The following is a 12137-nucleotide window of genomic DNA, read 5'->3' as shown; positions in this document are numbered from 1 at the left end:
TGGGTAGTTTCTGTGTGAATACTATGAGTTACTTTATTTTACAGTTTCTCAATGCATAAAATGTGAAATAGTGCTATTTGAAGGTGGGCCTAAATTAGTTAAAATGTGTGTTAGGAATTCAAGGTACTGAGGTATTTTAAAAGATGTATAATGATTGTGCTAAAAGACATAGAAAAAAACATGAAATGCTAGGGAAAAAAAAAAAAAAAACAGAATGCAGCCAGGCTCCATGGTGCACTCCACTAATTCCCACAAATCAGGAGGCTGAGGCAGGAGGATTAAATTGACACAATAATGTATGACTGTGTTTACAAAGTCACTTGACATTTCCTCTGAATAAGAGCAGATTATGTGAGTGTAAATTATCTTTATTTGATTGCTAGTTTTCCTCTGTGACAGTATTTGACATAAGTTCTGTGACATATTTGATGAATCTTTAATAAATATAGACAAGAAGGATTTATGCAAATATATTGAATCATATTTAAGCATTCAAATATGCATTGATAAAATTAAACATTTTATGAAGGATCCATGGAAATAATGTGGTAAATATCAAAAATTACTAAATAAAATGACTCAGATTTTTTTAAAATTTATTTTTATTATAAAGAAATGGGATACATGTTGTTTCTGTTTGTACATGGAGTTATGGCATACCATTTGTGTAATCATACATTTACATAGGGTAAAGCTGTTTGATTCATTCTGTTATTTTTTCCTTCCCCCTGACCCCTCCCACCACTCTTATACCTCCTTCCTCCATTCTTGCTCCCTTCCCAACCCTCATTATGTGTCATCATCCATTTATCAGCAAGATGATTTGTCCTTCAGTTTTTTGAGATTGGCTTATCTCACTTAGTATGATATTCTCCAATTTCATCCATTTGCCTGCAAATGCCATAATTTTATTATTCTTTATACCTGAGTAATATTCCATTTTGTGATATATATATATATATATATATCACAGTTTTTTTATCCATTCATCAATTAAGGACATCTAGGTTATCTAGGTTGGTTCCACAATCTGGCTATTGTGAATTGAGCAGCTATGAACATTGATGTGACCATATCTCTGTAGTATGCTGATTTTAAGTCTTTGGGTATAAACCGAGAGGTGGGATAGCTGGGTCAAATGGTGGGCCCATTCCAAAGTTTTCTAAGGAGTCTCCACACTGCTTTCCAGAGTGGCTCCACTAATTCCCAACCCCAGCAGCAATGTATGAGTGTACCTTTTTCCCCACATCTTCACCAACATCTATTGTTGTTTGTATTCTTGATAATCACCATTCTAATTGTGGTGAGATGGTATCTTAGAATAGTTTTGATTTGCATATCTTTTATTACTAGAGATGTTGAACATTTTTTCATATATCTGTTGATTGCTTGTGAATCTTCTTCTGTGAAGTGTCTGTTCATTTCCTTAGCCAATTTGTTGATTGGATTATTTGATTTCTTGGTGTAGAGTTTTTGAGTTCTTTACATATTCTGAAAATTAGTGCTCTATATGAAGTATGAGTAGCAAAGATTTTCTCCCACTTTTTCTCTTCACATTACTGATAGTTTCCTTTGCTGAGAGAAAGCATTTTAGTTTGAATATATCCCAATTGTTTATTCTTGCTTTTATTTCTTGTGCTATGGGAGTCTTGTTAAGGAAGTCTGATCCTAAGACGACATTTTGAAGATTTGGACCTACTTTTTCTTCTATAAGATGCAGAGTCTCTGGTCTGATTCTGAGATCCATGGTCCATTTTGAGTTGATTTTTGTGATGGGTGAGAGATAGGGGTTTAGTTTCCTTCTGTTGCATGTGGATTTCCAGTTTTCCCAGCACCATTTGTTAAAGAGGGTACCTTTTCTCCATTGCATATTTTTGCCAACTTTTTCTACTGTGAGAAAATTGTATTTATTTGAGTTTGCATCCATGTTCTCCATTCTGTACCATTGATCTTCCTGTCTATTTTGGTACCAATATCATGCCATTTTTTGTTACTATTGCTTTGTAGTATAGTTGAAGTTCTGGTACTGCGATAATCCCTGCTTCCTTCTTCCTGCTAAGGATTGCTTTAGCTATTCTGGGTTTCTTATTCTTCCAGATTAATTTCACGATTGCTTGCTCTATTTCTGCAAGGTACATCATTGGGATTTTAATTCGAATTGCATTGAATCTGTATAGCACTTTTGGTAGTATGGACATATTGAACAATATTAATTCTGCCTATCCAAGAACATGGGAGATCTTTCCATTTTCTAAGGTCTTCCTCAATTACTTTCTTCAGTGTTTTGTAGATTTCCTTGTAGAGATCTTTTACCTCTTTGGTTAGATTGATTCCCATGTATTTTATAATTTTTGAGGCTATTGCAAATGGAGATGTTTCCTCATTTCCCTTTCGATGTTTTATCACTTGTGTATAAAAATGCTTTAGATTTATGCATTTTGATTTTATAACCTGCTATTTTTCTGAATTCATTGATGATGTCTAGAAGTTTTCTGGAGGAGTTTATTGGATCCTCTAATATAGAAGCATGTAATCAGCATGTAGTAACAGCTTAAGTTCCTTTTTCCTATTTGTATATTTTTAATTTCTTTAGTCACTCTAATTGCTCTGCTAGAGTTTCGAGGACAATGTTGAATAGAAGTAGTGAAAGAGGACTTCCCTGTCTTGTTCCCATTTTTAAAGGAAAAACTTTCAGTTTTTCTCCATTAAGAATGATGTTGCCCATGGTCTTAGCACAAATAGCCTTTACAATATTCAGGTATGTTCCTACTATCCCTGTTTTTTCTAGTGTTTTGAGCATGAAGGGGTGTTGTATTTTGTCAAATGCTTTTTCTCTGTCAATTGAAATAACCATATGATTCTTATCCATAAGTCTTTTGATATGATGGAGTACAATTATTGATTTATGGAGGTTAATCCATCCTTGCATTCCAAGGATGATCCCCACTTGATCGTGGTGCACAATTTTCTTAATATGTTTTTGGGTATGGTTTGCCAATATTTTGTTAAGTGTCTTTGCATCTATATTTATCAAGGATATTGGCCTAAAATTTTCTTTCCTTGATGTGTCTTTTCCTGGTTTGGGTATGAGGGTGATATTAGCTTCATAGAATGAATTTGGTAGGGTACCCTCCTTTTCTATTTCCTGGAATACTTTGAGAAGTATTGGAATGAGTTCTTATTTGAAGGTCTTGTAGAACTTGGTTGAGAATCTGTCTGGTCCTGGGCTTTTCTTGGATGGTAGGTGTTTAATGCCATCTTCTATTTCATTGCTTGATATTGAATTGTTTAAATTGTGTATGTCCTCCTGGTTCAGTTTGGGAGGAGCATATGTCTCTAGAAATTTGTTGATGTCTTTGGTAGATTCTATTATGTTGGAATACAGATTTTCAAAGTAGCTTCTCATTATGTTATGTATCTTGGTGGTTTCTGTTGTGATATTTCCTTTTTCATCATGAGTTTTAGTAATTTGAGTTTTCTCTCTCCTTCTCTCTTTGTGTGGCTATGGATTTGTCTATTTTGTTTACTTTTTCAAAGAACCAACTTTTTGTTTTGTCAATTTTTTGAATTATTTATTTTCTTTCAATTTCATTGATTTCAACTCTAATTTTATTTTCTGTCTTCTACTACTTTGCTGTTATTCTGTTCTTCTTTTTCTAGGGCTTTGAGCTGTAATGTTAGGTCATTTAGTTGTTGACTTTTCATTGTTTTCTGGAATGCACTCCATGCAATGAATTTTCCTCTTAGTACTGCTTTCATAGTGTTCCAGAAATTTTGGTATGTTGTATCGTCATTTCTCATTGATCCCTAAGAACCTATTTATCTCCTCCCTGATGTTTTCTGTTATCCATGTTTCATTCAGTAGCATATTATTTAGTCTCCAGGTGTTGGAGTAATTTCTGTTTTTGTTTTTGTTTTTTGTCATTAATTTCTACTCTCAGTCCATTATGATCTGATAAAACACAAGGCAGTATCTCATTTTTTTTTTTTGGATTTCCTAAAGGCTGCTTTATGGCATAACATATGGTCTATTTTTGAGAAGGTTCCATGTGCTGCTGAGAAGAAAGTGAATCCACTCATTGATGGATGGAATATTCTATATATGTCTATGAAGTCTAGGTTATTGATTGTGTTACTTAGTTCTTTGGTTTCTTTGGTTGGTTTCTGTTTGGAAGATCTCTCTAGTGGTGACAGCGGTGCATTAAAGTCACCCAGAATTGTTGTGTTGTGGTCTATGTGATTCCTAAAATTGAGAAGGATTTGTTTGATATACAGGGATGCACCATTGTTTGGGGCATAAATATTTACTATTGTTATGTCTTCCTGATTTATGGTTTCCTTAAGCAGTATGAAATGTCCTTCTTTATCCCTTCTGACTAACATTCGCTTGACATACACTTCATCTGATATAAGAATGGAATCCCCATTTATTTCCTGAGTCCATGTGTGTGATAGTTTTTTTCCTATCCTTTCACCTTTAGTCTGTGGATGTCTTTTTCTATGAGATGAGTCTCTTTCAGGCAGCATATTGTTGGGTATATCTTTTTAATCCATTCTGCCAGTCTATATCTTTTGATTGATGAATTTAAGCCATTAACATTCAGGGTTATTATTGAGATATGATTTGTATTACCAGTCATTTGGGCATATTTCCGGTTTTTAAGTTGGCTTGGTTTCTCCTTTGTGTGATTTTCTCTGAGGTAGTTCCTCCCTTTCCTGACCTACATTGTTGTTTTTCATTTCCTCCTCATGGAATATTTTGTTTAGAACATTCTGTAGCTCAGGTTTTCTATTTGTAAATTCTTTTCACTTTTGTTGATCATGGAAATATTTTATTTCATCTTCAAATCTGAAGGTTAGTCTGCTGGGTATAGGATTCTTGGTTCACAACCATGTTCTTTCAGAAATTGAAATATGTCATTCCAGGCCCTTCTAGCTTTTAGAGTCTGGGTTGAGAAGACCAATATGGCTGCTATCCGTATTGGTCTCCCCCTATATGAAATCTGATGCTTTTCTCTCACGGTCTTCAAAATCCTATATTTATTTTGAATGTTAGGCATTTTCATTATAATGTGCCTTGTTGTGTATCTGTTGTGATTTTGTGCATTTGGCGTTCTTTAAGCCTCTTGTATTTGATTTTCCATTTCATTCTTCAGGTTTGGGAAGTATTCTGCTATTGTTTCATTAAATAGGTTTTTCACTCCTTTGGTTTGTAACTCTGTGCCTTCCTCCATCCCAATAGTTCTTAAATTTGTTCTTTTCATGATGTCCCATAGTTCTTAAAGATTCTGTTGTGATTTCTTACCATCATCTCTGTTTGGGCAACTTTATTTTCAAGATTAAATATTTTGTCTTCATTTTCTGAGGTTCTGTCTCCCAAGTGGTCTAGTTTTTGGTGATGTTTTCCATTGAGTTTTTTTATTTGGTTTACTGTTTCCTTCATTTCAAGGATTTCTGTTTGGTTTCTTTTTGAGAATCTCTATCTCTTTGTTGAAATGATCTTTTGCTTCCTGCAGTTGCTCTTTCAACTGCTTATTTGTATTATCATTCATTGCCTGCACTTGCTCTCTTATCTCATCCTTTGCTTAATGAATCATCTTAATCATGTATAATCTGAAGTCCTTTTCTGGTATTTCTTCTACTATACTGTCATTGGATTCTATTAATATAGAATCGAGATTTGTCTGGATCCGGAGAGTTCAGAGTGACGATGAGCATGTTCCCTAACAAGGTACTCAAATAGGCCAGTAACAATACCATAAAATAGAAGAAACTCAGTTTCCAGCCATCAGGAGAGCCCAGGAGGAGAAATTCAGTTACCATGGTTGAATTGAACATGTATTGGAAATTCTGGTTGTCTAGGAAGATAAATTGATAAGAGAGAGGAAAGAAAGCATGTTCCTTACATGTTCTTGTCCAATGCAGTTGCTTGTATTTTGCATTTACTTTTCATGCAGAAGAAAGTTCACTCTTGGTTTTCTGATTGTTTACGTGTTTCTAAGCAGAATGAACCTCCCAGTGCAGATGTGCGGGTCTGCATGCCTTGTCCCCAGGCATGACCTGCAGGCCAGGTCCTCAGCTCCTCCATCATGCCTCCATTGACCTCCAGAGGCTGTCATGCAGAGCACTTTCAGTGGTCATTCATCTCCTCTCCTAAAGTACCCCTGGTCTGAAGGTGCATTTTTCAATGCTCTGCAATTTAGTTACCTTCATTCTCTTCTGTTAATCACAAATGAAAGAATGTTTTACCACTCTCTCCAGTGTTAGTAATGTTTTTACTCACTGTTTTTACTTCATGACATTTGACTGTTTTTTATCTCAGATAATTTTCCTTATTCATGTTGACACCTTTCCTTATATTCTCAATGTCATCATGATCTTTTAAAGGAATTTTGACTCTATATCATAAAAGTAAGATTTTGTTCATAATTGCAACTCTTACAAAGCAGCTCAGACCACCTCAATCCCTCATAACCATCATCATTTCCTCTGCTCTCTGCAAACCAGGGTCTCCTCTGGACCTTGCCATGTTAATCACACCCTATCTTTGAAGAGTGATCTTCTACTTTAGTCTCTCTGGGTTCCTCTGGAAATGGCTGGGGTTGGTGGCCATACTCAGGCAAGTTGCTTTTAATTTCACACTCATGTTGAAGTTCAAGGGTTGACATCCAGTCTGCCTGTCATCTGTGTCTGGTCCCCATCCCTGACACAAACCTGAAGCTCACTCCTGAGTGACCTCCTCTTCAGAGCTTACAGACATGCCTTTTTCTACTAGACAAATGATGAGAATGCACTGGACCTGAGAGGTGGCTCAAATGCACTTCTCCTCTGAAAACTTAATTGTAATTTCTAATTCTTTCTTCCACTTTTGTATTTTGTTTAAATATTGACATATGATACTAAATTGCAGCTAATATGTGTGTTTATCATCCCCACAACACTGGTGCACATCTTTGAATTTTTGACCATGTGATATTCATCATTTTACATGTTTAGTAGCAATTACCTGACTTTCTTCAGATATTGTAACATTATTGACTACTAATGTGGAATGACTTTATTCTATTAATTTTCAAATGGATAGCCCCCCAATAGGCTTTGGGCTTTCTTCTGTTCTGTAACAGATACAATATACACTCTTGAAATAATAAAAGAGGCTACTCTTCCCCCCATGCCTTTGCAGGGTAAGATATAAAACAGTAATTGATCAGAAAACATTACTGATGACACAAATATGGCCAAGCTATTCCAGAGGCTGGGTTTAGGGAAACAAGAAAATTATTGGAATTTTACGTAATTTTATTACTCTCGAGGGAAAATATGATAATAGACTATAGGAAAATGCAAATAAATACAAAAAATCAGATGGTGATGAGTGTTGTTATGAATTAATATGAACATGGGTCATGCTTCTCTCCTTTGCTGCGAATTGCAGGACTATAGGAGAGGTTTTTTTTCTTCTTTTCTTCTTTGTGTATGAAATCTGTGATGGAAAAGCCAAACATGTGTTTAAAATCCAGGTGGTGAATTGACTCATGGAGCCATTTCCTTCATGTTGAACAATATATATTCTACTTTGTGTTCTTTTCTCCAACAGAACTTAGTGCATTCCCCACTAAGTAGTTTGAGTTATATGAACTTAATTTTGTTGTTGTTGTTGTTATTTATGTGATTTAACTGTAGTTTTAGAAATTTTCTGAATTTGACTTTGTCTCTTCTTTCTTTAGTGTCAGAGAATATCTGGGATCATGGAGCACTGATACATCCTCATGTGTAGCATGGGAAAAACAATAATAGGAACTACCCCCTAATTTCTACAGACAGCCTCAGTCAATCTCAGTAGGCTTCAAACATCGTTTCATCAGGAAGACAGATTTAAAAAAATCAAACATGCTTTATTTTAGATAATCTGTTGCACAATAATTTTAGTGTTATTCAGAACATTATTATTATTAAAGTGCAGATAAATGTCTATCCAATAATTCCCTTCTACAAACAATTAAATAAAGAGAAAATAAAATAGAAGGTGGAATTGAAAGTCAGGGAAATTCTTTTGAAGAGAGGCAATCAGGTCTTAATGCCAGGAACATGAAGAGTGAATGCCCAAGAGTTTCCTCTAAAAGTGGGGAAAACTGGTCTCACTGGTATTGCTTCAGACAGTGCTAAAAATAAGGAAACAAATGATAAATAGGTCATTTAAAAACTGCAAAGGATAATTTGGGTTGCAAGGTGCAGGGAACAATCATTTTATTATTACGGTTTTTTATTTTAAAATTATTAATTACTACTATTAATAAATCTTTGACAAATATTAAGGTGATATTTATAGTTTCTGAAATTCATATTATGCTTCCAGATTTTTAGAATTTTATTTTTTGTGTGGTTACCACTGGACAGAGACTTTCTCATAGTCACACCTCATATATTGGTAGCAAAAAATGTAAAATTAGTTGAAAAATAAAACATAATTTTTATCAATACAACGTGATGAGGTGGATGAATTCAAAATACTTTAATGAAAATTGTATGCAATGTTGAATTTTTTTCCTACAGTAACTGATACATTTTAAGGAATATTATTTATATAAATACTTTGGTATTTACCTAACTAATTTCTATCATGAATTTTCCATGTTATACTTTTTGCTTTAAAATGAATGTATTTATTTGTCTTCTCTGGAATTTATGTGTAGACTATTCTGTGAATTTTCTAAGTATACTATATGTAAGAGTAAGTTAAAGAAAAGAATTTTAAACCAACCAGAAGCCACCTGAGGAACTCACACACTTTATCTGCATGAACCCTGCAGACATCCCCCAAGGTCTTTCTGTTCCTATTGCAAACTTGGAAATCATAGAAAATGGCATATGCAGTTTTAAGGATTCTCTGTACTTGCTGTGTTCTTCACAGAATTAACCATTCTTTTTTTCCTGGGCTATCTGACCCTTGGATGAGATTGCAATTGGCTGAGAAAAATAAAAATGAGGCTCAGATGTGTTTGAACTCTAACTGCCAAGTAATCACTCCTGAGTGTTGTCCAATCTCCAAGTGGTAGTAGAACAGAGTCTCTCCTTGGCTTCTCCCATCAATTGTGTCTGCACCACGGTGGATCTGTCCTGCCAGCACAGTGCCATGTGGAATGTAGGGAGCTCAGTGACCTCTGTTTTACATTAACCTGGTGCTTTGCCAGTGGAGTAGGAGCCCAGGATCTTAGAGATCAGCCTGCAGAGACAGCAGGAGGTCTGAGCACAGCACCAGGCAGCAGAACCTCCAGAGCCTAGGAGAGAGGACCTGACCATGTGCCAGCATGGGCAATGGAAAACACAGAGGGAACACCTGTGCTATACATTGCCCTAAATTGTAACTGAGAAACTAATGACTCTGTGGATAGACTGATGGTGCTCACACATGGAGATGGAAACTCTCAGTCACTCATCAAGCTGTAAGTGAGAATCCTCTAACACTCTCTGTAGTTCAGTGGCAAAATTTTTTATCATTCAGATGGAATTCACATGATATAAAATTAATCTTTGTAAGAGTTAATGATATCAATTCAGTGTTATTTACCATATTTTCAAAATTGTATAACTTCAAACTACATCTTGTTCCTAAACAGCTCCATTACTTCAGATGAACCATCTAATCAATTGCACACTTTGTCCGTATTATTCCTAATTACAGTCACTGGAAATGAGTATGTATTTTGGTTATCTGAATTCAATATTTGTTAAATTTTATATAAATAAAATCATTCATTATGTGATCCTTATTCTGGTTTAACTAAGCCTAATGTTTTCACTACTAATCCACCTGGTAGCTTGTGTTATTATTTCATTCCTTAAGAATGAATGACTATTCATTATATGTATATGCTGGAAACATATTCCTCTACACATTCATTTTTGCACATATTTTTCTTCATACTGTTAATATAATAAGACTGATATATTGGTTTCATATATTTTACCAACTTTGACTTCTCTGGTATACAATTAAAACTCTGTATGATTATGTTTAATAATTATGTCCATAAACAACTCAGATGAAGAAAAAATTATTTTGACTCATGAGTTCATAGTTTTATTCTGTCATTGGCCAGTTTCATGGATTTGTGCCCATGGTGTGGGTACACTGAAGAAGGACACAGCAGAGGGAAGTTTTTCAGCATGTGACTTTCAGGAAGCAAAGATCAGGAAGGGGAAATGGGTTGCAAAGAAGAGCAATGCTTGCAATCCAAGAGCCATCTTGGGACTGCAGAGTGTCAGAGCCTATGGAAACTGAAACCCAGATTTGTGAGGTACTGGAAACCTTCAGGGATACTCTAATTCTACAGGATAGAAACTGTACTGCTTCAGATCCCTATGGCTAGACGGGAAGACACACAAACAAAATGGAAAAAAAAAAAGAAAAAGAGAGGGAATAAAGCACTCAAACAAACCAGGATGCTCCAATTATAGACTCTATTGACAGAACAGTAGAAGAAATGTAAGAGGAGTTCAGAATTTACTTAGTAAAAACTCTCCACGACTTTAAGGAGAATATAAAGAGTGAAATCAGAGCTATGTTTCAGGAGATGGAAGATAACTTAAATAAAGAGATGAAGATCCTGAAAAGAAATCTTTGAAATGAAGGAATCAATAAGCCAAAATAAAATTCAATGGAAAGTAGCACCAACAAGGACACTATTTGTAAGACAGAGCCTCAGGCAATGAAGACAAAATATAAAACTTAAAAATTAATCTGACCACACAGAGAAGATGATAATTGTGTAATGTTTCCTTGCCCAGACACAATGCCTGGAAAGCAGTTGCTAAATCCAATGGAGTGGAGCTACTGTGACTACTTCTGGGCTGATAAGAAAAACTCTCAGGCAATGGCACTAAGGCTGGGTTTCAATTGATGCTCCATAAGCAACTGAAAGGTGAACAAATGCAGTTAAGAAATGTCTTAGTTTGTCTGAGAGAGGATAAAGATTGAAGAAGTGTATGCAAAGAATTTGGATAAACTCTCTCAGAATTCTTTGACAGCACAGGAGGAAGGCTCCCTGGGTAAAGCATGGGTTCAGGTGAAGAAGAGCCTGGCAGATGAAGAAGAAGTTCATCTCAAGTTCTCCACCAACCTTCACAAGAAGGTAGAAAAACCCCTAATAAACTTTCATGAGAACTTCAAGAAAGACATGAAAAAGTGTGACCACCATACCTCTGACCTCCACAAGCAACTCGCCAGATGCTATGTATTTGTGGAGAGGGCCCAGAAAGCCCTCGCAGTGTGGCAGAGAGACCTGGAGATGAAGACCCAGCAGCTGGAGATCAAGCTGAGCAACAAGAAGGAGGAGGACATGCACAGCAGAAGCCCACACAGACTGGTGATGACCTCCTGTTCTGTGTGGACCTCTACAAGCAGGCCCAGTTCAAGTGGTTTGAAGAGATGGTGACCACCAAGAGCTGGAGTGGTTTGAAGTAGAGAGGGTGAAGATTATCTGGCAACATTTGTACCAGTACACATAGCTACAACACAAGATGAACATGTTCAACCAAAGCAGAGTTGAGCCTGCTTTGAAAACTGCTTGGAAAACTGTTTTGAAAAGTGAACCTGGCCAAACACAGAGAGTTGTGGTTCAGAGAGCACAAAATGGGCAATATTCACCTTGTGGACAGTGAGATATTGAGATATATATATGCCTGTGTCTCCCCAAGGGTCCTGCCAGGAGAGTAGCAGAGTGTCAGAGTGTCCCACAGAGAGGAGATGGTGTCTACTGCTTGGTGAAATGTGCTCCCACCCACGCTCCTGTCCACTGAGGAGAGAGCAGGTGATTCCAGAAGGTTTACCTGGAAGGCTCACATGAGCATTCCCAAATATTCCAAGGCCAAAAAGAAAGACCTGCAACCCTGCTCTTGTCTTCATGACTGAAGTCTCTCAAACTCCATGCCATGGCTGTTTCTCTGAGAACAAACTGTGTCTGGAAATTTGTGGTCCCTACTGAGTTCCATAGGGGTGGCCCTCACACATTTATGCCCTTGGATGCCCCAAGGTCCATCCTTCAAATGGTCACTTTATCTTCTTAGGGACTTTGACAGATCAGGGGAGGGCTACCTATGCCTCCAAGCCAATGTCAGAATCGGAATCATTCATAGAA

The 12137-nt window shown here is 36.3% G+C and overlaps 1 pseudogene; it reads left to right on the top strand.

Moving 5' to 3' along the window:
- Positions 1-10793: 10793 nt before the first annotated feature.
- LOC124973520 (growth arrest-specific protein 7-like) lies at positions 10794-11716 on the top strand (annotated as a pseudogene).
- Positions 11717-12137: the final 421 nt, after the last annotated feature.

This window comes from Sciurus carolinensis (genome assembly GCF_902686445.1).
Source record: "Sciurus carolinensis chromosome 19 unlocalized genomic scaffold, mSciCar1.2 SUPER_34, whole genome shotgun sequence".
Lineage (NCBI taxonomy): Eukaryota > Metazoa > Chordata > Mammalia > Rodentia > Sciuridae > Sciurus > Sciurus carolinensis.
The sequence above is the reverse complement of the archived record's forward strand: the minus strand, read 5'-3'. Positions and strand labels throughout refer to the sequence as shown.